Consider the following 26,868-nt stretch of genomic DNA (forward strand, 5'->3'; position numbering starts at 1 on the left):
ACTTCAGAGATACATGGTCTACCTTTACCTAATTTACATGGAAGAAATGGAGAGTCAAATAAATTAAAGTAATGAAGCATAAGGGAGGAACCCAACCTGGATCATCATCCATGACTGTTTTTTTTTTTTTTAAAGATTTATTATTTCTTTTATTTATTTATACAAGCACTGGGTACAGTCAGAAGCGCGGGAGGGTGAGAGAATTCACCAGAGCCAGAGCGGGGAGCAGAGCAGGCAGAAGGGCCGAAGGACACTGCTGAGGGGAGCAGCGGGCGGCAGGAGAGGTCTGCGCGCCATGCGGGACCCTCCTCCGGTGGCCGGGGAGCAGCCGGGGATCGAACCGGCGCTGCAGAGGCTGCGGGCAGCTTCGCAACCCAGCGCTCAACCGCTGCGCCACCGGGGAGGCCCATCCATGACTGTTTTTAAGTGTTCTTCAGTTAGTAATTTTAAGAGAGATGAGAAAGTAAGAACCCAGGAGAATGTTGTTTGGCACTTCTGTTCTAATTAGAGACGAGATGATTTTACACCATGCACATTATTTGATACTAGTATAGTCAAACTACCAGAGTTTTTTGTTTTTATCTCCACTGCTGTATTCCTCTGCTTGGCACTCTCTGTGTTATAGACTGGGTTTTACAGTCATTAGAATTCCGAGGTTACTGCTAAGGATACAGTGACCCATTTTCAGAATCAAACGGATCAGCTAATCTGTCTCCTTGCCAGTCAGTGTTAGGTGTTTGCCACTCCTTGTTTTTCTCTGCCTGCACTCTTGAATAATTCCTTTTACCAACAAGCTTCTCTGTGTGGTGCAGAAGATAATAATAACTTGCACCAGTCCTATCCTGGTAGACATGATCATATGTTTCTCATGTGCCTCTAGATCTCACCCAGTTCCATGAATGTCATTACCCCTGCTCTGACGCAGGAATCTTAGCACTCATGTTCTGATTTCTTAATGGAATGGTAAGAAAAACAGTGAAAGGAGAACATTTTATTTTGAGCATAGACATAGCAGGGTGGACTGTTCATATAATCAATTCCGGCACTATTATTTTAATTTCTGCGGGATAGACATTCTTGTCCTTATATTACAAGGTCAGACTAAGTAATGGAACTGTAATTCAATCTGATGTCCTTCTAATTCCACTGTACAGTGGTGATCACATAGGATGTCAAAAAGGAATCTTTGCTTCATAGTAGATTTATGAAAAGGATTGGAGATCCACAAGGTTTGGTGCAGCTATTTAAGTTCTCATCATTAAGTTTGTTAAACCTCTGCCCTAACTTTTTTTAGCTTCCTTATTGTAAGTAAATTTATGCAGTTTTAAAATATGTGCCACAGTATATTTTATTTTTGATTTCTTCCAAGTCAGTGGATTTTTAATTTGTAAAATTACTTTTCCATAAAAGTAATAATACTTTATGAATATTGTGACAGCCAAAACAAAGTCTACCCATTGAGACAGATTTTCACAATTAATGACAATGGACATATGTCATGCCATCATAAGATAAATCAACCACAGGCCGATCACTAACTGAGCCAGAAGGAACTGCAGAGATCATCTGGCAGCCCATCTTCCTTATTTTGTACAATCTGAATTGTCCCTTTCCTTCCCCTTCATGTTCCTGAGTTCTTACATTGGTTTGTTCATTCATTCATTATTCATAACACTTCCTGGGTATCTATGTACTGCACTGGCTCCTGAGCTTACATTGATGGAAATCATACATTGTTTGACTTCAAGGTGACTTCAGAGTTGTGGGGAGGAGGTTACTAGCATCTTGCTAACTATGATGCAGTTTTTTAAGTGGAGTAGTGGCGCCATAAGGACTACAAGAACTTTGAGGATGCATTGGTTACATCTGTCTAAACTTTTTCCTTTTGTTGTAGTATATAATTAGGAAAATTAGGCTTTTGTTTGTTTTTCTTCATCACTTAGAATGTGTAAAATGGGAAAGGATCAGAGGCAACAGACTGTTACTTAATATCAACAGGGAAGAAATATAAGTGCAGTCATTTCTCAATCAAGTTATTTTATATCGTGACCATTGTATGTACATAATCAGAGAATGAGCTCAGTCTGTATTATACAGTGAACTATTTTTTACTCATATCAAGAAAATACTCTTTATATGGGTCATCCATGGAAAGATGAAATAGGTTTTAGAAACACATAGAACCACGCAGCCAGTATTATTTAGGTTCCTGCCATGTGGTCAAAGACAGTAAGTTTAGTCATTGTCACCATCATAGCTGCTAACATCTATTGCATGCTTTCTCCATGCCAGATACTGTACTAAGCACTGTAAATGACATTCAATGTCAAACTCATGTCATCTAATTCTCACACCACTGTTTATTATGATATCCCCATTGTACAGATAAGGAAACTGAGGCCCACAGATATTATTTAACTGCTGTGATCATCCAGCTCCTGAGTGGCACAGTTAGGACTTGTCTGTCTCAGAGCCCAGGTTCTTAACAGCTACTGTGGATGAAAGACATAAAAATCGGGGACTTCTGGATTAAGAAAGTTTAAAATTTTCTCCTGACAAGGTAAAAAGTTGAAGAACAATAGGAGACTATATATAATAAAGTTGGTTCTCAGCTTTTTTCCTTCCACTTACCCATACTCTCCCTAGCCTGTCTCATCCAGCTCTATGATTCAAGTTGTCATCTCTCAACTGATGACTTCTAAACCTTTCAGCAAGTGCCACCTTTCTGATGGTTCTGAGCCTGCTTCCATTTCTCCTGGGCATCTGCATGTAGCTGTTCCCTAGGTATTTCATGTACAGTGTGTCTAGATAATCTCATGAGCCTCTCATCTGTGTGAATTCTGTTCCAGAATTGGCTGAAGACATCACTTTCTCCCCAGTATGAGCATCCAGGTGTTGCCCTGCCTGCCTCCCACTCTCCCAAAGGTGACACCACTCTTCATCTATGATGTTACTGTCACCAGTCATTGATTTAAAACTTTTTTACTTCATAATTTTGTGGTGAAATTCTCATGAAGTTGGAACTAGCCAGACTGCTTGGATGTGAAGAAAAAGTCGATACTAAATCAGTGTTCACTGGTGAGGGTCTAGTTCTGATGAGCATGTCAGAATTTTGTCTTGATTTCAAAGTGGTTTCAGGTTTGGAGATGATCTTGCGCTACTTCACTTTGCTCCAGTAGTACTTGGTATATTTCTCTATTGTCTGGTTACATTTTCATAGTTATTTGTTTATTTTTATCATTCCATCAAACAGCAGAGATTCTGGTCCTGTATGTCTTTGAAGCCCAGCCACAACCAGGAAGTACAGTGCCAGACACAGAGTAAACATTTTCTAATGTTTGCTGCTTAAATGAGTCATCTAATTTGAAAATAGAGAATTAACCACAGCTAGATAGGAGAGCATAATTTGATTTCCTAAGGAGCTACTAAATTGTTCTCTATTAATAAGCAGCCAGTCAGATAATTTTAGAAAATCTTAGCCTTCTTCACATCAGTTCGTATATTATAAGTTGCTACATCTCAGAACATACAATTTCTCTGCTTAAAAATCTTGACTGGCTACTGGTTATACAGTAATCAAGTGTCCTTTCAACTCTGACTATAAAGCTCTGGTTTGTAATTTCTACCAGAGGGTCTTAAAATCTATCAGATTTAATAGTGAAAATAAGATAGATAGTAAGCCATAGCAACCAGAAGAAATATTCAGGTCGTCATTCAGTAGCATTAATATCAGTAGTTAGCAATTTGGATCTTGTGTCATATTAAATTGTTTTCTATAATTATTTTCTATATAATAATCCAGAAACTAATTATGAGTACATAATCATTTAACAAATTATTATATTCTTTAGTATAAAAATTATAAACAGTAATAACTTCCAATTTTAAAGAGATTTATATTTGGTAAAATATTTCCTATATAAAATTTGTACTTAACAAAAATACTACTTCTTGCAATTTGAACTATTTAATCTTTTTTTTAAATTGAGATTTGGTGAGATATCTCTCACCAGAGATAGTGGGGACCAGAACAGGCAGATCCACTGAAATATACTGCTGAGGGGGGCAGCGGGTGAGAAAGGACAGTTCTGCTGCACCATGTGTGTCTGCTTCATGACTGGCTGGGGACTGAACTCATGCTGCAGTGGCTGGCAATAGCTTGATGATGCTGTGTCTTTAACCCCTGTGCCACCAGGGAGGTCTACATATTACAATTTTCTTCTTATGTTAAGCCTTTATTTTCAAGGTCTACTTTCTCAGCAACATTCAAATATGCAAAACAGCATTATTAACTATAGTCATGATGCTGTGTATTATATCCTCTTGATTTTTTTTTTTTATAACTGGAGTTTGGACCTTTTGTTTACCTTCACTCATTTCCCCCCCCCACTCTCACCCCCAGCCTCTGCCAACCAACAATCTGTTCTCTGTATCTATGAGCTTGTTTTTTTCTTTTTTCTAGATTCCACATGTAAGTGTGATTTACTTCACTTAGCATAATGCCCTACAAATTCATCTATGTTGTGCCAAATGGCATGATTTTCTTCTTTATTACGAAAGAATAATATTCTATTGCACCCCCCCCCCATTTTCCTTATCCATTCATCCTTAGGTTATTTACATATTTTGGTTGTTGTAAATAATGCTGTAGTAATATGGGGGTGCATATCTTTCGAGCTAGTGGTTTTTTTTTCCTTTGGATAAAAACGTAGATCATGTGGTAGTTCTATTTTTATTTTTTGAGCGATATCTATGTTGTTTTCCATAGTGACTGGATCCATTTATATTCCCAGCAGCATTGTACAAAGGTTCCTTTTTCTCCATCAGCACTTCTTTTTTTTATACATCACTCTGACAGATGTCAGGTGATACCTCAGGGTGTTTTTGATTTTCATTTCCCTGATGATTAGTGAAGTTGAGCATTGTTTCCTGTACTTCTATTTCATTGTTTTATTTTTTTTAATAATAAATTTTATTTTTATATTCCCCATACAATTGCAACCCCCCCCATTCTGACACCAATCCCTCCCCTCCCATCCCCCACCCCCCAAAAAGTGTCTCTGGTTCATAGTTTTTTGTTGATTTTGATTTTCACTTTCTTATAGTTATTCATTTTCCTGGTCTCTTATTTAAGTTTTCTAGATTCCTGCTATGAGTGAGACCATCTGATATTTTCTTTTTTTTTTGGCTTATTTCACTGAGCATGATCCCTTCCAGTGCCATCCATGTTGCTGCAAATTGCATGTGTTTATCTTTTTTGAATGCTGAGTAATATTCCATGGTATATATGTACCACATCTTCTTGATCCAGTCATCTATTTTTGGGCATTTGGGCTGTTTCCAAAGCTTAGCTATTGTAAATAGTGCTGCTATAAACATAGGGGTGCAGGTGCTCTTTGGAATTGATGTTTCTGTGTCCTTTGGGTAAATACCTAGGAGTGGAATTGCTGGATCATATGGAAGCTCTATGTTTAGTAGGTCCAGAAATCTCCACACAGCTCTCCATAGTGGTTGGACCAGTCTGCACTCCCACCAACAGTGCAGAAGAGTTCCTTTTTCTCCACAACCTCGCCAACATTTGTTGTTGCTAGTTTTTTTAATATGTGCCATTCTCACTGGTGTAAGATGGTATCTCATGGTAGTTTTGATAGGGGCCTCCCTTGTGGCACAAGCAGTTGAGCACAGTGCTGTGAAGCTGACTGCAAAACGCACCCTCTGCAGCGCTGGTTCGATCCCCACTGGCCTCGGAGCCACCCACATGGCGAGCAGGCCTCTCCTGTCTCACCTGCTGCTCCCCTCAGCAGTGTTTTCGGTCATCTGCCTGTACTGCTCCCTGCTCTGTCTCTGGTGAATCCCCTCATTCTCCTGCGCATCTGGCCTGTACCCTGGCTCTTGTATAAATAAAAAAAATAAAATGCAAATTTAAAACTTCAAATAGACTTAGAAGTGAAATGGTTAAAATTATATTTCTTCATTTTAAAACACTGGACTGTCGTTTATTTGAACCTGCTGTGTGAGTGCAAGAATATGTGGCATGACAGATTATAGGAACAGTGACGCCAGATGTAACAATTCTGAGCTATTGCTGTGAGGCTGAATCTACTTCACATATATACAAATGGGCATTCTCCAAACTAACTTCCTATAGAATTAATGTTTATTAGACACAAAATTTTAAATGCTAATTTGAAGCTTACATATATATATATATATATATAAAGTTATATAAAATTAAACCTCGGCATCACAGAAATTGTTTAGAATTTAGACTTAACAAAAGACTTTTGGGGAGTAATATTTTCTCACTGTGTGATTTTATTGCCGACAGTGTCTTGAAGGCATGATGATAATAAAAAGCAGACTGCATTTTAGTCAGTTTATTCGTGTTTTAAAATTCCTCACAGACATCACATCCCCTCATTGTGTATGCCTCGGGCAGACCACCCTCACTGCTCTGCTCTTTAGACACCACTGATCAGAGTCTTGAGTTGTGGCTTTGATTTCTTTTTCGTGCTTCCATCTATCCTAACGTAGACTGGTGACAATGCATGATACATTCTCCTTAGATGGAGGCTGACCTCTGTTCTGGATCCAGCAGCCTCTCACTGCCTTCTCTTCTCAACCTCTTTGCCCATCCTCAGTAACATCAGCAATTTCCCCAAATGCTTCCTGTCAGGAGAGCGAGGGGGTCATCTACTTTATTAAACTTCAGCTTTATTATATTTCAAAATCTCAATAGTTGGAAATAGCTACTGGTGAATCAACTTGATTTGCATTTTCCAGCTCTGCTCATGGTGGTGTGACCTTCTATACAAAGATGAATATTAGTGATGTATTGCCTCAGGAGAAAATGTGTTTCCAAATAAATTGCTTCACTAAAGGGCAACTGGGGTGATTTCTTCCCATTCTGTATCTTGGCATCTTTTTTTTGTTGGTAATGTGAAGGAACATAATGTTTCCTTAAGCAGTTATAGGCATAGATTGTCACAGCCAAATGCCATATCCATTAAATTTTAGGAAATCTGGAATGGTATTAGAATTTTCAATGGCTATCAAAGTAAGACTGTTTTTTATGAGATTTTCAATGGCCTGTATAAATCAGAGATTTCCTTTTAATATGATCAAATGATGAACACTAATAATAGCTAGTATTTGTTGAGCACTTATTTTGGATGAGACACTGATGTATAAGCACTTCATGTGGGTTTGCTGGAGTAGGCACTCTTATTATTCCCACTTTATAGATGAGGAAACTGAGCTTAGATCAAGCAATTTTCTTCATATCACACAGCTGGTAGATTGCAGTGCTGGGGTTCAATCTGGCTGATTTGACTCTAGAGACCACACTGTTAAGCCCTGTACCCTCTATGGTATTTAAAACCACCTTGTTTATCACTGAGACACCTACAGGCATTCAGTAATTTGAGTAAAAATAAATCATTTTTACATAAATCCAGAATTTAAATAGCCATCTGTCCTGATTAACCACTATTTACCAATAGCTATAAATTATAGGGCTTCATTACTCAAAAAAATTCTTTAATCATGGAGATTTCCAAATATATGCAGAAGTTGAGAGGAGAGTATAATAAACACTTGCATAACCACCACCCAAATTAGACAATTACCTACACATGGCTACTCGTTTCCTCTCTATCCTCCCAATACCAAACCCACTATAATATTTTTAAGCAAATTCCAAACATCATATTATTTTACCTGTAAATTATTTAGTATGTATCTTATCATAAAAGAACTCTTTTTAAAAAATATGATTTCAATTGTATTATCATGCCTAAAAATTAAAGATAATTAATATCTATAATCTAGTCAGTGTCCACATTTTACTATTTCATAATAAATGTATTTCTATTGTTGATTTGTTTGAATTAGGATCCAAATATGATTCTTATATTGCTTTTGGTCAGTATTTTTCTTAGATCTCTTTTAATCCATAAGCATTTTCCCCTTTCCCCCCAAGCCATCCCTCTCTTGCCCTGTATTGAAGAAACATGGTAATTTACCTGATAGAATTTTCTGTGTTGTCTCACTCTATCTTTGGGTGAGAAAGAGTTACTGTTCATTTCTCCAAAGCCTAAGAGAGAATAGTAGAGTAGCTGTGGACTGTGATATCCTTACATGGAAACCACTGGCTCCTGGGAAGGCAGTGAGGCTACAGCTAGCTGGGTGCTGTGTGGGGACCTGTTTTGTGTGGTGATCCTTGTATCTTTTATGTTCATATTGATATTAAAGATGATTTGTCAGGTACAGGGGTGCCTTCTGAAATAATTATTAAATAATCCTCAAATATTAAATAATGCTGAGTATATTTTAGGTGATATGTTCAATTTTTTTGAAAACTGAGAAGCTCACATATATTCAATAAAATTAATCTCCATAACTAGGATATAATTTAATTAGAATATTTAGTGCTGTGTTCATTCTTAAAATCTAGGTTGAAGGAATGAAACCTTGAATATGCTGGGTGAGATCTACTTTGAGACTGTCTGAATACCTTGTTCCCCAGAATCTTCACAGCCATGGGTGATCTTGCCTCCATCAGTTATTAAATGGGGGTTGCAAAATGGTGATTCCCCACCTAATTTTTTTTCTTCTACTTTTATTGGTTGACATTTTTCTTTCAAAAATCTTTCCTTGTTTTTTCCCATTGTCTTTTATTTGCTTTCTGATTACACTCATCATTTTGTACTTGTGGATTTAAAATTTTATGTAATGTTTATATTTTATTACTGTCATTATTCTTTTTGATGTTCATAGTGGCCAAAGTTGGCAGAGGAAGCCCCTTCCAACCACTGTGAGCTCTTCACATAACCCATTAGTCTGTGAGCATGTATTTGCTTTCTCGCCCAACAAAATATCCCAGAGTCATCATCTCATACTTCCTTTGCCCCAGCCTATAATTCAGCCATATCTTCAAGGATTCCCACCTCTACAGCGGGGAATGGTGTTTAAAAACCAAATCTGGGCACTAAGTGAACTCACTGCTTCTTGCCTTGTCCTTTTTGACATGGCACTAAGTCTTTGAATGAGGACAGAGGGAAGTATTAGGCCCTTCCTGTTTGTCTCTTGCTACCATATTTAAAAGGCAGGAAACACTGTTCTTATACCAGATAAAATAAACCTGGATCATAAGGTAGTTCTATTTTTAATTTTTTGAGCAGCCTTCATACTGTTTCCCATAACCACTACGCCAATTTACATTCCTATCAGTAGTACACAAGGGTTCCCTTTTTCCACATCCTTGCTAGCACTTGTTATTCCTTAAGCTTTTCTTTTTATTCTCATGAAAAAGAACCAGGTTGCCCATACTTCTATCTCACAATAAGTTCTGAAATGTAATGAGAAGACTCAAAAGAATGACCTTGTGGCTTGAAAGGAGAAGTGGATTTTTATTTTAAGAACAAGAGTCTATAGAAGCAGAGCACCTGAGTCTTTCAGTTTAAAAAGAACAGGATTCTTTGTTATTCAAAGTATTTTTTCTAGAATTCCTCATTCTTGCTTCTTTCACCCTAATAATTAAGGTGCAAGGTCGTTGATATTTTTGGAGGTAGTGACCACATGTGATGTTTTAGAAAACAGATTATGGAACTTTTCTACCAATGAATGGACACTCTCTTTCTCTATTGTACAGCACCTTTTACCTTAGGGTCTCATGAGATAAACACCTGGTATGTGTGGCTGGCTTCATAAAATACTGTCATAGGTTATCAGGTACCTTTCATTAGGGAGTCTCAGTTGCCTGTGAGACATACGCAGCTTTTTAGGAGTAATGGGTGGTTCTCTGAGGAAACCCTGTTATTCAGCACAGCATTGTGACCTTCCATCTGCAAAGCCTCATTAAATCTCAGCCTTCCTCCAGGGAGCCAAAACCAGTTCCAAGGCAGCATATCGAAGCTGTCTGTGCTGGCTTTGTTTGCACAAAGGGGCACTTATATTACTCTGTCCTCAGTATCACAATGGGAGGAAGAGGAAAATGTTACTGTCTTTTCTCTAGTGTTTGCTTGTAGTGTAAGAGATTGATTGAAGTATAGGCAGGCACTAGAATTTGAGGAAAATAAGATGTGCATTGCTACTAGATACCATCTCATCGGTGTTTCCTGGTGTGTGTGTGTGTGTGTGTGTGTGCGCGAGCGCGTGTGTGTTGGAATGGGGTGGGGTGTGTGAAGAAAGTGTCTGTAAATTAAATAATGCTGTAAAAAATAAACTACTCAAAATGTAGGCAGGCAGTAATTTTTATCCAAACTGGACAGAATGAGAATCTATAACATAATAGATGACTTTAATTTATGGCTTTTCTTCAAGTATGAAATAGTCTGTAAAGCATGACTTAGATCCTCAGAGAACACTTATCAAAAGCTTTTTATCAAGATGAAACTGAGTCCTCATTTCTCTCCCTTTGTGCATGAAGGAATCCTTAGTCACTACTGATTCTAGAAGTCCTTAGTCTGGGGCCTGGTCTTGTAATTAATTTGTTCACTCAGTGGTAGATCCTTTAACCTGTCATTGTAAATGCTTTTTGACAGGGGTGATTGTATCCTTTTCTGCTGTTTTGAAATGCAGCCAAATTGGAAAGGCATTAGGAGGGTTTTTCAATTTTGATTTTTATGAAATAGATGAATAAACAATAGTTCCAATGAAATATTCCTTAGGTTTCTGAACTTCCACATGAAATGTTCTTTTGTAGTCAAAAACAAAGACAATATTTTATGATATCTGGAGAACTAAAAATAATTTAGAGTAAATGATATACTTTGCTATTGACTAATTATGACTAATAATGTTTGACTAATAATGTTTGAGTCAACAAGAAAAAATATTTCCTCAGTAAAATTTCTTCTTCTTCAGTAGTCAGAAGATATGTCAAACATAGTGTTGGGAATCTTTTTTTTTTTTAATTTAATTCTGCAAGTAATCTTTTTTTGCCTGACTTTTTATTAATTTAAAAAAAATTTCTTACATCATTGTTCATTTTTGTACAGTAATTGGTTTCTTTTTAAAAACAGCCAACAAATAAAAATTTCACCAATGACTTATTTTATATGCATAAATAAAATTCTTGTAATGTTCTTCACAAGCATTAGATAGACTCTGAGAAAACAAAGCATTAAGACTTTGTATAAACTGACTTTTTTGTGTGGATTTAGATATTTAGGGGGTAGAAGAAGAGAAGGGAAAGCAGATGACTTTGGAGTGTCTGCAAACTGACTACTGCTTAACACATTTTGAAGCTTATGAGACTGCACACTGTTGACGTCATCCTGGGTGTGCTGTACTGTGGGGCTGCAGCCACCAGGTGGACGCTGCTGCCCAGGGATGGCCACATGGTCCAAACTGGAAGGTGTCACAGTGATTCAGCATATTAACGGGCCTTTAACTTCCTGTGTCTCAGGCACTGTACTAGGCATTGGGAATGCAAAGATGAATAAGACACAAAACCAGTTAAGGGCTAGTCTTATGTATGCAGTGCTACAGATGAACAATGTAAAAACATGTGACTAGCCTTGATTTTAGGCAAGATGACCTGAAAAGATCTTCCATCTGAGCTGCACCTTGAGGGATGATTGTAAGTTAGGTTAAAGTGAGGATAGTCTTGTAGATAACTAATTCCAGAACATAACTTACTACTGTAAGTTATATAACTTATATGTTATATTTTTCTATAAAACTAACCATAAGCCCAAATTAACCTAAATCTCCAATTACTAGAAATGATAATGCACGTAGGAAAATTTAGAGTAAGATTCAAAAGAATATAAATGTCTTAATATGTTTAATTAATCTTTTGTTTAATCTCAAATTGTTAACCAGTTCTTTTTCTAATCATGTTTTAAACCCATTTTAAAATTATCCTAAATTGGGTCTCCCTGGTGGCGCAAGAGGTTAACCTATAAAGCTGTCTGCAGCCACTGCAGCACAAGTTCGATCCCCAGCCAGGGAGCTAACCACATGGCACAGCAGACCTCTCCTGACCTGCCCACTGCTCCCCTTAGCAGTGTATTTCAGTCAGTCTTCCTGTTCTGTTCCCTACTCTGCCTCTGGTGAATCCTTTCACCCCCCCCCACACCTCTGGCCTGTACCCCAGTTCTTGTATACATGAATAAATAAATCTTTTTTAAAAAAAAATTACCCTAAATTGTTTGAGACCAAAACTCAAAGGATCTCTCTTCCTTCCTCCTTTTTTAAAATTTTTTTTAAAAAAGATTTATCTCATTTTTATGCATACAAGAACTCAGGTACAGGCCAGAGGTGTCGGGGGTGGGGGTGCGGAGGGGGTGTGAGAGGATTCACCAGAGACAGAGTGGGAAACAGAACGGGCAGATTGACTGAAATACACTACTGAGGGGAGCAGCGGGCGAGTCAGGAAAGGTCTGCTGCGCCATGTGAGTTGCTCCCTGGCCGGGGATTGAACTTGTGCTGCAGTGGCTGCAGTTAGCTTCATAGGTTGTGTCTTAACCCCTTGTGCCACCAGGGATGCCCTCTTCCTTACTTCTTTATTTCTATTTTATTCATCTATTTCTTTCTCTCTATCATTTATCACTCATCACTGTAATCTATCTAATCTGTCCATCTATATCTACCTCATTACCTGTCTGAATTAAAGACTCCCAGTAGCTTGGAATAAAAAAGAAAAAGAAGACTGCATTCTCTTTCATTTTCTCATCCATTGGTTGGTTAACACATAATGGGCAGTAACAGCATGGTTGTTTTCTGTTTCATTGCCTCAGACATAATTGGCTTTCTGCCAATTTGCGTTCCACCCACACATGACTGTCCTTGTCAGGTCACTAACGGCCTCCTTGTCACTGAACCCAGTGGTCACATCTCAGTGTAATCGTTCTTGAAAAGACTGTAACTTCTCTACTTTAAGCATTAACTTTCCTCATTGCTTTTAGAATGAAGAGTAGACTCCCTAATCTGACTGCATTTGACCCCACTCATGCCTCCAGCCTCATCTCTTACCACCTCCTCTGTTCACTGTGAATATTCCAAACAATCTTCTTTCAGTGATTTCAATATATCATGCGCACTCTCACCTCCAGGACTTGCTGCCAACTCTTATTCATCCTTTGGGCTGGAGTTGAGAATTACGCTTTCTTTTTAAGGGAACCAAACCCTACTTATACCCTAAAAGAGTTCCCCCACTTCCTACAATCAGTTTCAGCATCAACTGTCGTCTAAATAATGAAGTCAGTGTTAGGGCCCTCCCGCCAACTGGCGTTGCAGCTTCCTCTGCTTGTCTCCTTACATAAACCATTGGCTATACATTCATAAGAGTGATCTCTTTAAAATATACTTCAGATCATGTCGCTTTTATTTAAAATCTCTAGAGACTGAGCATATAATTCACTTCAGTGTATGATTTGTGACTGCATATCCCACTCTTGGCCTTGCCTGTCAGTTATATAAGGTGGACTTTTAGGTGACCCAGAATGTATTAATATTTTTACAGAATATTACTAGAATAAAAATACACAGCTAAAAAATTATTTCAGAAAATGCTGAGGCTTTGGGGGCACCTTCTCTCTTTAAGAAACACCAAAAAAGCTTTCTCCTGGAAAACTTCTAGCACCTTTGTCTCACCTCACCCCCACCACTCTGTGATGAATCTCTTTTCAGTGCTTTTTTCCTTAGTACTTACCAATTTGGAGATGGGGTAATTGGCTTTTAAACTTCTTGAAGAGTCCTAGATAATAGTAGTGAAAAAACTGATTGCGATTCTCAATTACATTTAAATTTTAAAAATTAAATCCAATAGTAACCATAGACATTTGGGACATGGTAATACCTCTGTGTGAAATATGTTAATAGTAATGTATTTACATGGTGCTAGGTGCCTATCTGAATTTACTGGGACTGTTGGAATAGCTCCATGTTTCCCACAAATTGGGTTCCGCTGTACTAAAGAACTAACTTAGCTATGGACATTCTGTACAGACCTGTCACCCAGAGGTGTCCAGCTCACACATAGCTGACATCTTGCAAAAAATCTTCCATAAAATAGTAATTATCTGAGGGCCATAACAAATGCTCTGTTAGGTTGGTATCAAAGATGAGACACCCATTTCACCCTTTAATGATTGCAGCAATTTTAGTGGCTCTTCTAAAACTGGCACCCACTCAGAAGCCACTAGAAAAATTCTAAATTAGGTTTGATTTTGGAGTTCAGATGTGTCAATGGACTGTTATTATGCCCTGAAGGAGATGAGCTTCCACATGGAATTCTGAAAGTATTTTTGTTGCAAATAGATTGTAAGTCTTAGAATTTGCCCTCTTTCCTGAGTGTCCCTAGTCATCTTTGCCAATTTAAATCCTAGTGTTTTCCTTTAAGACTTTGCTCGTCTATGAAACATTGCTCTATCCTTCTCTGTGCTGATTGTCTGTAGCACAGTTTTTCTCCCTTGCTTATATTCTACTTCATATTATTCAATGATGGTTTCAGTACAAGTCAACCATACTGTAGTTTTCTGGAGGGATGGGCACTTTCTTTCCAAAGTACTTCTCATAAGACTGGACTATTAGTAGTCACTGCATACATATTTACTTGTTTAAGTTATTGGTTTTATTCTCTTAGATTTTATTATTCTTCCCTTTTATTCAGTTAGCTAATAAATCTAAATTTGAATATCTAAAATAGGTGTTTGCTATAGTACTACTGAACTCTTGGAGGAAATTCAAGGGTTCTCTCTGAGGCCAAGACACACCAATTGCTATTGGCCCTATACAGCAGAGAGCCTGAATATCTAACCCATTTTGTAAACGCAAACAGCATAGCAGGAAGCTGTTGAAGGTCTGGGTGCCCTTGTAGCCCGCACTCCTTTGCTGATTCATGCTTTTGGAATTATATTAGGTTAACTAGATTCTAGTTCCAGGATTTCCTTATATCTGCAATGTGAAAAACCTATTTTCCATTCAAAATTGATCATTCAGAAAGAGCAATAAGTGATGATACAAATTATTTTTTACCCTTTGTATTGAGTATACTAAATAGATTGTGATTTATAGGTATGAAAATTCCACAGGACATGTGTAGCTTGGGTAAAGAAGTCGTTTTCACAGTTAAACTTTTTTTTACAGTTTCAGTGTTTTCTTCAAAGGAAGTGCATATTTGTTGTTTAGGACATTTAGCATTTAGCTATTCTGGAGTTAAATAAGATGACACTTTGGTTTAGATTCATCTTCCACCTCTCATCCTGCCCCTGTCATTGAATCAATCAGTCATTCAACAAATATTTATTAGGCATGGATAAATGGGCAAGAGAACATGCAATTTAGTTCAACAAATATTTACAGAGCATTTATTCTGTGTAGAGCTCTGTGCCAGTGTAAAAGATACTACGCTAATGAAAAGTGACTGTCTGCTATGTTGAATTTATAGTCTGCCTAAACAAGAAATTAAACAAGTAAACAAGAAATTAAAAAGGCGATCCAGATAAAACATTAAGCATGTATTAGTATTATATTATTATAATAATTAGTAAATATTATTATATATTAGTACGTAGTATAAATAGTACATAATATAGTATTATATTAGTATTATAGAGAATTAGTATATAAAATATTAAGTGTATAAATATGAAATAGAATTGATTGATGCAATGATAAATGTAATATAGCTCCTTCTCTTAAGAAGCTTATAATATATGTGTCAAAAGAGAGAGATATGACTTACTAGAATGCCAGGCAGAAAAAAATATTGTCAAAATTGTACAAAAATAATACTTTAGAACAAAGACTTGAAAGTGACTAACCAGGACTTCAGGAGTTACAGAACACTCCTCAAATAAGTCAACCTATAGGGGAAGGCATTTTAATTATTAAATAAAGGAAAGAAAAGGCATTCTCGTTGGTGGACTGAGCACACCCCTCATGGACTCTGGTTAATGGTGTATTATTAGCTGTATTGCTGATCAAGCTGGATTCAGGAATGTGGCTTGGAGGAGTCCTCATTTTCATGTGTCTACTCCGTTGGAGGCACAACAGCTGGAATGTTACAAGCTGACTTCAAAAGGAGGATGTGCTCTGCTTATGGCAAGCGTCTCTCTCTCAGCGGTGACCTTCTCCCCAGTCAGATTGTTTATGCCTTCCCCTTCCCTAAGTTTCAGATATTTATTAATCAGTATAATCCCAAACACAGAACACCAGCATGATTGCGTGCATTTAGAGGGGAAATATTTCCTAGTTAAGTGGAAAATTATGTGGATGGCTTCTGGCAAACTTCATTTTCGGCAGCTATACAGTAAAATATTTCGTTTAGCAGTCTGGACCTTCTTTCTTCCGTTTGCTGTAATCCACATTCACCGAGTAAAATTTGTACTGACTGTTGCTGTCCAATTTGTTCTCGGCTCTGTCCCAATTCTGACCCAGATGACATCCAGATTGAACGGCACCAGGCACACAACATATAGCTCTGTCCAGAACCTTGAACTCCAGATCCCCTTTGTAGAAGGGGATCAAACTAGGATGCTTGGCCTAATTGAAGATCTAGCAGAGCTGGGCTGTGGGAGAGGCCTTAGGCCGGGAAGGGGAGGAGGACCAAATATCTGCAAGGCCCGTCACTAAGTCTCTGTTTATTTATTTATTTTTTTAAAGATTTATTTATTTATTTATACAAGCACTGGGTACAGTCAGAAGGGCGGGAGGGTGAGAGAATTCACCAGAGCCAGAGCAGGAAGCAGAACAGGTAGACTGACGAAATAACACTGCTGAGGGGAGCAGCGGGCCGCAGGAGAGGTCTACGCGCCATGCAGGACCCTCCTCCGGTGGCCGGGGAGTGGCCGGGGAGCAGCCAGGGATCGAACCGGCGCTGCAGAGGCTGCGGGCAGCTTCGCAACCCAGTGCTCAACCGCTGCGCCACCGGGGAGGCCCACTAAGTCTCTGTTTATGTCTCTTAAGGGGAGGAAGTATAAGTACTAGTAAAGTGAAAACTTCCTTATTTGTCCAAGAGGGTTTCTGCCTATGTGTAGAAGTTCTCACATTACAGGCAAAGCTGGAAATGTGGGTAGATAAATAGAAGAAATCCCCCTGCGCTAGGTAAGAAAATGGATAACTATAATGCAGTGTGTGATATAAACTGAGAATTTTTCCTAGGCCAGAGGGCAGGGGAGAAGAAATGTAAGCAGGTTCAAGACTGACCAGGGCAGTCTGGTTCCTGGAAGGGGTAGAACTTGAGCTGTGTCTGTAATTCAGATGGAAAGAACGGAGTCACAATGGTTTTTCTTTTCTGAAGAGCATGTACAACATCAGTAGAAAATAGGCTGCTTTGTGTTTTTGCTGAAAGCCATGTGGCAACGCAAGCAGTTTCTTAGAACAGGGCATCATTTGGCAAAGAAAGACAGGTTGACTTAGGGAGCTCCAAAGCATTCCAGGTGAGGGGTACCCAGGTAGCATAAAAAGAAGCAAGGAAATGTCAAATGTCTACTTCCATAATGCTTTCTACCCTCCAATTAGTGCTAAGTATCTACTCTGCTATTTTCTGACTCTTTGCCTCCAACTACATTTTCTGGTAGAGGAAAACATACATCCTATTGTAAATAGTATTTCATGGATCTGTGCCAACACTATGATGACACCCCCCTGGTCCTTCTTTTAAAAGGTGTTGTTGAGTGGATTGGGAATAAGAAGATGTGAAATTGCAGGTTAAAGGATCTGTGAACAGTTGATTGCCTAGGGTACTTACTTTTTAACAGTTGTATTGGAATAAAATTGGCATGCAATAAATTGCACATATTCAAAATGTATAATTTGATGAGATTTGACAGTGAGTACATCTGAACTGTATTTTGCTCTTTTAGGGAAGTAAGGAGGAAATCATCTCCACAATCAAGGTAAAGAATACTTCATTCTGCAAAGCATATTCCCGCTCCTTTGAAACCCAGCCCTTCTTCTACCCCTATCCCAAGACAACAACTGAAATGCTTTCTGTCAGCAAAAGGTAATTTGCATTTTGTAGAATTTTATGTAAATAGATTATCCATTTATTTCTCTCAACATAATGATACTGAGATTTATCCATGTTGTTGTGCAAAGCAGTAGTTTGTTCCTTTTTATTGCCGAGTAGTGTTCTATTGAATGGGCATACTATTTTGTTTACTCTCCCACTGTTGGAAATTTGGGATGTTTCCATTTTGGGGCTATTAAATTAAAGCTGCATGAATACACACATGCAAGTCTTTGTGTGGACATGTGCTTTCATTTCTCTTGGATAAATACACAGCAGTAAAATGACTAAATTGTGAGGTAGGTATGTATTTAAGTTCTAATAAACTTTTCTAAAGTGATTATACCATTTTGCATTTTCACTAGCTGTATATAGGACATCCAGTTGCTCTACATCCTCACCAGTACTTGCCATTGTCAGTCTTTTTACTTTTACCCAGAAAAGAGAGTATTTATGGTGGTTTTAATTGTATTACTATTAACATTGAACATCTTTTAGGTGCTTTTTACCATCTAATATCTTCTTTGGTAAAGTATCTGCTCAGATCTCTTACCCAATTTCTTTTTAAACTTTTTGCATTTATTTTTGTACATCATTGTTAATTTTTGGACAGTATATGATTTCTCCCTCGAAGAGTGGTTCTCCCCGCACTACAGCACCTGTGACCTATCACTGTAGTCCCTGCTGCTCTTCCTTCCCCTATTTACTCTTCACTCTCTCCCTCCCTTTGACCCACTTTCTTATTGGGGATTTTATTTTCTTGTTATTGAGTTGTAATGGTTTGTTTTGCACTCTGGATATAAGTAATTTGTTGGACTGACATTTTACGAATATTTTTCCCACTTTATGGCTTGTCTTTTCACTTCTTAATATATTTTGAAAGAGCAAATGTTTTTAATTTTGAAGTCTATAGTATGTTTCTTTCATAGTTTGTGTCTTTCATGGCCTATTAAGAATATTTACCTAAGCTTAGTGTTAGGTAAGGTGTTTTCTTATAGAAGGTTTATATTTTTAGTTCTTACGTTTAGGTTGCGATCCATTTCAGTTTAACTTTTTGTTTACGGTGTGAGTTAAGGGCTGAAGGAGGTATATTTCTTTATTTATACATAGCCCCTTTGAATTGTCCTTATATCTTTCTCCAAAGTCAGTTGACATATGTGTATGGGTCTCTTTTGGGTTTCTCTATTCTGTTAAATTTCATCTTTAGGTCTATCTTTATATCAGTTCTACACCATTCTGACTAATGTAGCTTTATAATAATGTCTTGAAAATACATGGTTTATATCCTTCAGTCTTGTTTTTTGGTTCAAAATTGTTTTGACTCTTTTATGTTCTTTGCATTTCTACAAACACTTTAGAATCATTTTCTCATTTCTACAAGAAAACGTAGGAATTTTGGATTTTCATTGTGATTACACTAAATGAACTAAATCACTAGATCAGTTTGCAGAAAATTGGTCTCTTTCTAGTATTGACTCTTCCAATCCATGAGGTAGTCCAGGGGACTTTTACTTCTTGGAGGTCATGTGGACCGTGCCATCTCCCACTCTGTTGCTGTAGCTAAATTCTTTGTCAAACCAGGAAATGAGCTTGACAAAGTGGTCATTGAGGGCAATGCCAACCCAGTATTGAGGGTGCAATGGGTGTCACTGTTAAAATTGCAGGAGACAATCTAGGATAGATCCTTGGTCTATCCTAGGATGCCCCTGAGGGGATCCTGTCATGTCTGTTTGACTGCCTCTTGGTGTCATATATAAAGACTCAAGGGTAATCCTCTGTGGATCTGCTGACCTCCCCTCGTGTATGGCTCTCTCCTCATTACTGCCCTGCCCATCAGTTCCTGCTGCCTTGGTTTCCCTAAACTCTCAGCTCTACCTCCTCATCTCAGTGATGTCCCAGGGCAGCTCTTTGTCTCTTTTCTCCTGCGTTATAGCCAATGATTCTCCAGTTAGTAACTGGGTCAATTGTAGGTCTTACCCCTTTTATTTCCTCTTTCACAGGAATCACTATTATCCATTGACTGCTATCTAGTGTCTGAAAAACCTTGTCTTCATATATTTTGTCCAGTTTTTTGTTGTTGTTGTTTAAAGCTAAGAAGGCAAATCTTGTCCCCCTTACCTATTTTTTTAATATGCAAAAGGGCAGGTTTGTTATAACAAAGGAAGGAAAGTGAAGGACACTTGCACAGACACAAGTGGGCAGAAAGTGCCGCCCCTGTAAAAGGGAGGGCTTATAAAAAGAGACCCTGTGTAGTCACAGGTGGGCAGTCTCGGGGGGAGAACTGCATCTGCTGCTTTGCAAAGGGAGGAGGTTGGCAAAAAGAAACACCTGCAGGCAAGAGAGCTGTCTGATCCCTCTTCATCATGGCCAGAATCCAGGTAACATTAAAAAATGAAAAAAAATTGAAATAAGCAAATGGATTTAAATAGTGTGGTGATTTCAGATATTCTGATTAAGAATCAAGGCAACAAATTAAATAAGATCGTTTCCTCCACTAAACTTAATGGAAAGCCTTTGCATTATGCCTATGTCAGTGAGACATCTAGTCTAGGTTTAGGTGACGGTGACCCCCAAATGGCCTGTATTGGCCTTGGTGACTTGTGCTGAGATTTTGATATAAAGGTTTAAATCATTGATTCAAGAAATAGATGGGGTGAGGAAGGAATATTAAATCACTAACACTTCAGTTCTCTGATTCTAAATTCAGACTTTATCTATTAACTGTCTTATACTGTGTGATTGCTTTTGAACTCTGTGTTGTTAAAGTACAGTGTATCATCCTCTAATCAGAAGAGTCTGAAACATAAGATCTGAAAAGATTTGACCCGTTGAAGACTAGAAGAAACTAGAAAACTGAAACAACGTGCGTCTCTTTTAGTCAACAAAGAAGACACATTTGATGATTCCTGTTTTCTATTCTTTCCTGAAGATATCTTCCTTTTTCTCTGTAGCTTTTTTTTTTTTTTTTAATTTATTTATTCAAGCACTGGGTGTAGTCAGAAGCGCAGGAGGGTGAGAGAATTCACCAGAGCCAGAGCGGGGAACAGAACAGGCACACTGACTGAAATACACTGTTGAGGGGAGCAGCGGGCCTGACAGGAGAGGTTTGCGCGCCATGTGGGACCCTCATTGGTGGCTGGGGATCGAACCGGCGCTACAGAGGCCGCGGGCAACCTCGCAGCCCAGCTCTCAACCGCTGCACCAGCAGGGGAGGTCCTTCTCTGTAGCTTTTTAAAAGCTTTGATTATTACAGCCTCCAGTAGTAAGGGTACCTTTAGCAGGTTTCAGAATTAGGTCAATGCGTATAATAATTCTTCTGATGAAAGGCCTACTGATCACATGAGGAAAAGTGCTAATAAAGTTGTTAATGTCATCTGTCTATTGGTTTGTCCAAATTGAGCTAGAAAAGTCATTTGGAAGTTTGTTTTTATCAAAAGGTGTTTCCATATATTCAAATATCTTTAAGTGGTAAAATCACTTCTTATGATACTTGACTTGTAAAATAGGCTCAATATTTAATAATCATCACGTCATAATAATTACCATCATGCCTCTAAAGTCTGAAAATACAGTTTCTCTCTCTCTCTCTCTCTCTCTTTCTCTCTCTCTGTATATCTGTCTCTGTCTTTTTCAAGACTACTTGGGAAAGAAGCCTTGTTCTTTCCTTTTTTTTTTAACTACATCTCCAGAGGCAAGGATGTAGACAAGAAAAGTAATCCTCTTTAAATCTTGTACTGGAAAGCTTGGAGTGATTTCTTTGTTCTTGAGTACATAAAGAAAGACGAGGTACTGAAAGGCATGCTGAGGTGTGTCTGCTCAGTTTTAGTTTCTATCACAGCTCCCGAATCTTTGACTTACCTCAGAAGGTATGCCTGAAAATGAAGCAGTGACTATGGGAGAGGAGAGAAATGCTGCAGTGCTAAAGATGATTGACATAGAAGAAGAACATGGATTTACATCCCTGGGAATACAGTGAATGTGAAAAATCTTATATAAGGGGAAAACAATAGGTTGCTTTGCATTTTTTGTGCAACTATAAGTACATACATATAGATGAAAAAGTCCATAACTGTCCCCACATATTTAAATTTTTCTATTCCTTAATATTTGTAGCTTGGTATTCAAGTTCTTTTTTTAAAAGTCAGCTTCACAAAGAACAAATTTTGTATACTTTCTTTTTTTTAAGATTTATTTATGCATACAAGAGCTGGAGTGCAGGCCAGGGATGCGGGGGGTGAGGGATTCACCAGAGACAGAGTGGAGAACAGAATAGGCAGATTGACCAGAGTACACTGCTGACGGGAGCAAAGGGTTAGTCAGGAGAGATCTGCTGTGCCATGTGGATTGCTCCCTGGCTGGGCATGGAATTTGTGCTGCAGAGGCTGCTGACAGCTTTATAGATTGCGTCTTAACCCTTGCACCACCAGGGAGGCCCAAATTTTGTGTACTTTCAATAGTTTTTACTGGATTACTCTAAACTTGTTTAAGTTTGCTTTACTATGTCTATTTATAGAAGTTCAGTCATCAGAAGACAGAATCAATTTTCTTCTGTTTTTTGGAAGTGTGTACTTTAACACCTATTTTAGCATTTTGTGCCTCAGGTGTCTTGCCCTTTATCCCTTCTGTTCACAGATACTCTCCAAGGTTCATTTTAACTGAGATCTAGAAGGACTGGAAGCCTCTGAGGCTCTGTCACTGTTCTTACCTTGTTCTTTAACCTTTACTCTAGATCATAGCAGCGACTGCAGATGACTGCGTGTGTTTAGGGAAGCCACATTGTCCAGTAAATACAGCTTAGTTAACAGCATGGTCTTTTCGATGTCTCATACACCTTCTGCTATAGTGACCCTTTGCTGTTTGTGTTTGTTTTGCTATTTTTTTTAAAAGATTTATTTATTTATTTATTTATTTATTTATTTATACAAGAACCGGGGTACAGGCCAGATGCGTGGGAGGGTGAGAGGATTCACCAGAGACAGAGCAGGGAACAGAACAGGCAGACTGAGGGGAACGGCGGGCGAGACAGGAGAGGTCTGCCATGCCATGTGGAACCCTCGCCGGCTGGCCAGGATCGAACCAGCGCTGCAGAGGCTGCGGACAGTTTCACAGTGCTGTGCTCAACCACCTGCGCCACCAGGGGAGGCCCTGTTTTGCTATTTTAATAAATTTAGTCTCTCCAAAGCATGCCTTATATTTATAGTAAAGAGGAAAAATCTTTCCTTTATAAGTGTGTTTGATGGAACTTCCCCTACTATTAATTTCTTTTTCTTATTCTTAGTAAAGTGACATAAATATTCCTTTGTAATATAGATACTTGTACCTACAAACATTCCTAGTTTCTGAAAATGTGCATTTCATAGGCCTATTTCTTTGAAATACTCACTTTCACCCATCTGTCATTTCTTTCATTCTTGTTTTTAGTTCACCCCTGTCAAGAGTCCATAGCCTATTCTGACACTCACTCTTTTCATTTTCACTGCCTGGAGCCCCAGTGGCAAACTTGATGTTTAATTATGACATGCAGAATTGTCTCTTTCATTTCAGTGGCCTTGAATTTTCACTCTCACTAAATGTTTTTCCTGCCCAGATTAAAATAATTCTTAATATCTTACTGTTATTGGAGTACACATGTATTTGCTAAAAGTCACCCCAAATCCTAATGGAATGAGACAAATTATAAATAATTAGGCACACATGTGTGCATTTTTTAAAAAGATTTATTTATTTATGTATACAAGAACTGGGGAACAGGCCAGAGGTGTGGAGGGTGAGAGGATTCACCAGAGACAGAGTAGGGAACAGAATAGGCAGATTGACTGAAGTACACTGCTGAGGAGAGCAGTGGGCTAGTCAGGAGAGGTCGGCTGCACCATGTGGGTTGCTCTCTGGCCAGCTGGGGATCGAACTCGTGCTGCAGTGGCTGCGGAGAGCTTCATAGGTTGAGTCTTAACCCCTTGCGCCACCAGGGAGGTCCCCACACATGTGTGCATTCTTAAGGTCCTAAAACCGTTTGCACAAACACCTAAATTTTGCTGCTGACATTTAGAAGAATCTCTTTTCCACAGATCAAGTACAGATACCAAATGCTCTGTTTCTCTATGTTGTCTCAGTGGTTTCTACAGTATAAATATGTTCTTTAAAATGTTTGGGTCATATAGGTGTAGCTTTTTATAAATAAATGACCTGTTTTTGTATTCCTTCAGTTTGCTATAGTAGTGTTCCTTCTGAAAATCTTTTGGACTTTACAGAAAATTTTATAACTAAATTAATGTTTTTTAAAATAACTTCCCAAAGGAAAGAACAAAGATCATTCAGTAAGTTCTTGCTGCCTTGGGTAAAGGTAGAGCTTGTTTGTACTCTGCCAGTTATTCACAGACAAAGACATTTTATTTATTTATTTATTTATTTATTTTATTTGGTTGTTGTTTTTTTTTCCTTGCTATCTCTTTATTTTTTTTTAAATAATAAATTTTATTGTTATATTCCCCATATAATTGCAGCCCCCCCATTCTGACACCAATCCCTCCCCTCCCGCCCCCGCCTCCCTAAAAGTGTCTCTGGTTCATAGTTTTTTGTTGATTTTGATTTTCACTTTCTTAAAGTTATTCATTTTCCTGGTCCCTTATTTAAGTTTTCTAGATTCCTGTTATGAGTGAGACCATCCGGTATTTTTCTTTTTCTTTTTGGCTTATTTCGCTGAGCATGATCCCTTCCAGCGCCATCCATGTTGCTGCAATTGCATGTGTTTATCTTTTTTGAATGCTGAGTAATATTCCATGGTGTATATGTACCACATCTTCTTGATCCAGTCATCTATTTTTGGGCATTTGGGTTGTTTCCAAAGCTTAGCTATTGTAAACAGTGCTGCTCTAAACATAGGGGTGCAGGTGTTCTTTGGAATTGATGTTTCTGTGTCTTTTGGGTAAATACCTAGGAGTGGAATTGCTGGATCATATGGAAGTTCTATGTTTAGTAGGTCCAGAAATCTCCACACAGCTTTCCATAGTGGTTGGACCAGTTTGCACTCCCACCAACAGTGCAGAAGAGTTCCTTTTTCTCCACACCCTCGCCAACATTTGTTGTTGCTAGTTTTTTTGATATGTGCCATTCTCACTGGTATAAGATGGTATCTCATGGTAGTTTTGATTTGCATTTCCCTGGTGACAAGTGATGTTGAACATTTTTTCATATGCCTGTTGGCCATTTGCATTTCCTCTTCAGAGAAGTTTCTTTTTAGCTCTTCTGCCCATTTTTTGACTGGATTATTTTCTTTGTTGTTGTTGAGTCTCGTCAGCTCTTTGGAGATTTTTGTGATCAGTCCTTTATCATTAGTGTTGGGTGCAAAAATGTTCTCCCAGTTGGTGGGGTTTCTCTTTGTTTTTGTTATTGTCTCTTTTGCTGTGCAGAAGCTCTTTAATTTGATGTAGTCCCAGCTGTTTATCTTTGCCTTCACTATCACTGCTTTGGGTGATGTGTCTGTAAAGATGTCTTTGATGTGCAAATCACGTAGTGTTTCGCCTATATTTCCTTCTATATATTTTATGGTTTCAGGTCTTATGTCTAGTTCTTTAATCCATTTTGAGTTGATTTTTGTGTATGGTGTGAGGTAGTGGTCAACACAGACAAAGACATTTTTAAGGAAGTGGAATCCTTTCAGTCCAATTGGCAATTACTTTAATAGTATTTTGTAAAAGATAATGAATCTCTGCATAAGACCCATAACTTGTCCACTTGATATTTGTTGTAGGGGAAAACAGTACCTTATCTTTATGGTGACCCGTCACCTGTGCAGCGTGTCCACATGTGGATCACACTATGGCAGCAAACTGCAACCTCCATCAGGGTGGTGTCACCGAGCTGGCACCACCATCAGTCAATCCTGATGGATACTGGCTGAATTCTAATTTTGCCTATCGATGAAAGAGAACTATTCCAGCACAGATCTTTGAGTACAACTTCTTTTTCAGTGTTGTTTTGTGAACCCCCGAGAAATGCAAGTTTGCATTTTTGCTCCCCTGAACCTTTAAATGCTCTTTTCTCCTTCCTTGCTTCCCCATCTAGGAAATATCTAACTTCACATCTAGTCCAAAGCCAGTTTTCTCTATGGAACTTTTCCTACCTACTTCCCCTGTGGGTTGTATGTTATTGTGTGTTGTATGTTATGTGATGCAGTTATTACTATTACAATAACTATTCCTCTATTTTTTCTTAAATAATTGAAAATTTTAATTCTTTTATTATTACTATAATAATGTTGGGATAGCTCACCCCTCTGGGGAAGAATCACTCTTAAAGTCCTGTTAGGAAGGTATCATGGAAAGGAAAAAAAAGCTATCATCTGTATTCACAGAGGAGAATAAAATTCTAGCACTTTCTGCTGTATCTCTAGTACATTTTCTTCTACTTTTTGAGAGAGACATCTCTAGTAAGGCCATACAGAATCTTTCCAAACAGTCACACTGTTCAAATGTTTCCTCATCAATGCTCCCCAGTATCCATTCTCCAACCTGCTGGGCACTGCGCTACATAGACTCTCGACTTTAAAAATATTCAAATGTTAAAAATAACTTAATGAAATTTTCCTTTATATAAATATTAATGTGTTTAGTATAGAAAATTTAATAAAAGGAGCCATGCCAGAAAGGCATGGCTACATCATTCCCACATTTTGATACTTTGACTCCTATTTTGAGTAAGGAAAGGGTGCATATTATTTTGCTGCCTGCTTTTTTTTTTTTAATAATAAATTTTATTTTTATATTCCCCATACAGTTGCAACCCCCCCTTTCTGATCCCAATCCCTCCCCTCCCGCCCCCCACCCCCCCAAAGTGTCTCTGTTTCATAGTTTTTTGTTGATTCTGATTTTCACTTTCTTATAGTTATTCATTTTCCTGGTCCCTTATTT

At 38.2% G+C, this 26,868-nt stretch overlaps 1 protein-coding gene across 4 annotated transcripts in view; it reads left to right on the forward strand.

Annotated features, from left to right (window-relative positions):
- The window catches only part of CRACD (capping protein inhibiting regulator of actin dynamics), a 213,489-nt gene that overhangs the window by 52,688 nt on the left and 133,933 nt on the right, over positions 1–26,868 (forward strand). For 3 of the 4 annotated variants that reach the window (XM_054688270.1, XM_054688273.1, XM_037530666.2), the window contains exon 2: positions 17,817–17,956. The gene's annotated coding sequence lies outside the window, so the exon portion shown is untranslated. The remainder of the gene's footprint in view (positions 1–17,816; positions 17,957–26,868) is intronic. The other variant, XM_054688271.1, reaches the window with a different exon arrangement.

The sequence above is a fragment of the Talpa occidentalis genome, unplaced genomic scaffold (genome assembly GCF_014898055.3).
Source record: "Talpa occidentalis isolate TD23 unplaced genomic scaffold, MPIMG_talOcc4v2.1 talOcc4.6, whole genome shotgun sequence".
NCBI classification, from domain to species: Eukaryota; Metazoa; Chordata; class Mammalia; order Eulipotyphla; family Talpidae; genus Talpa; species Talpa occidentalis.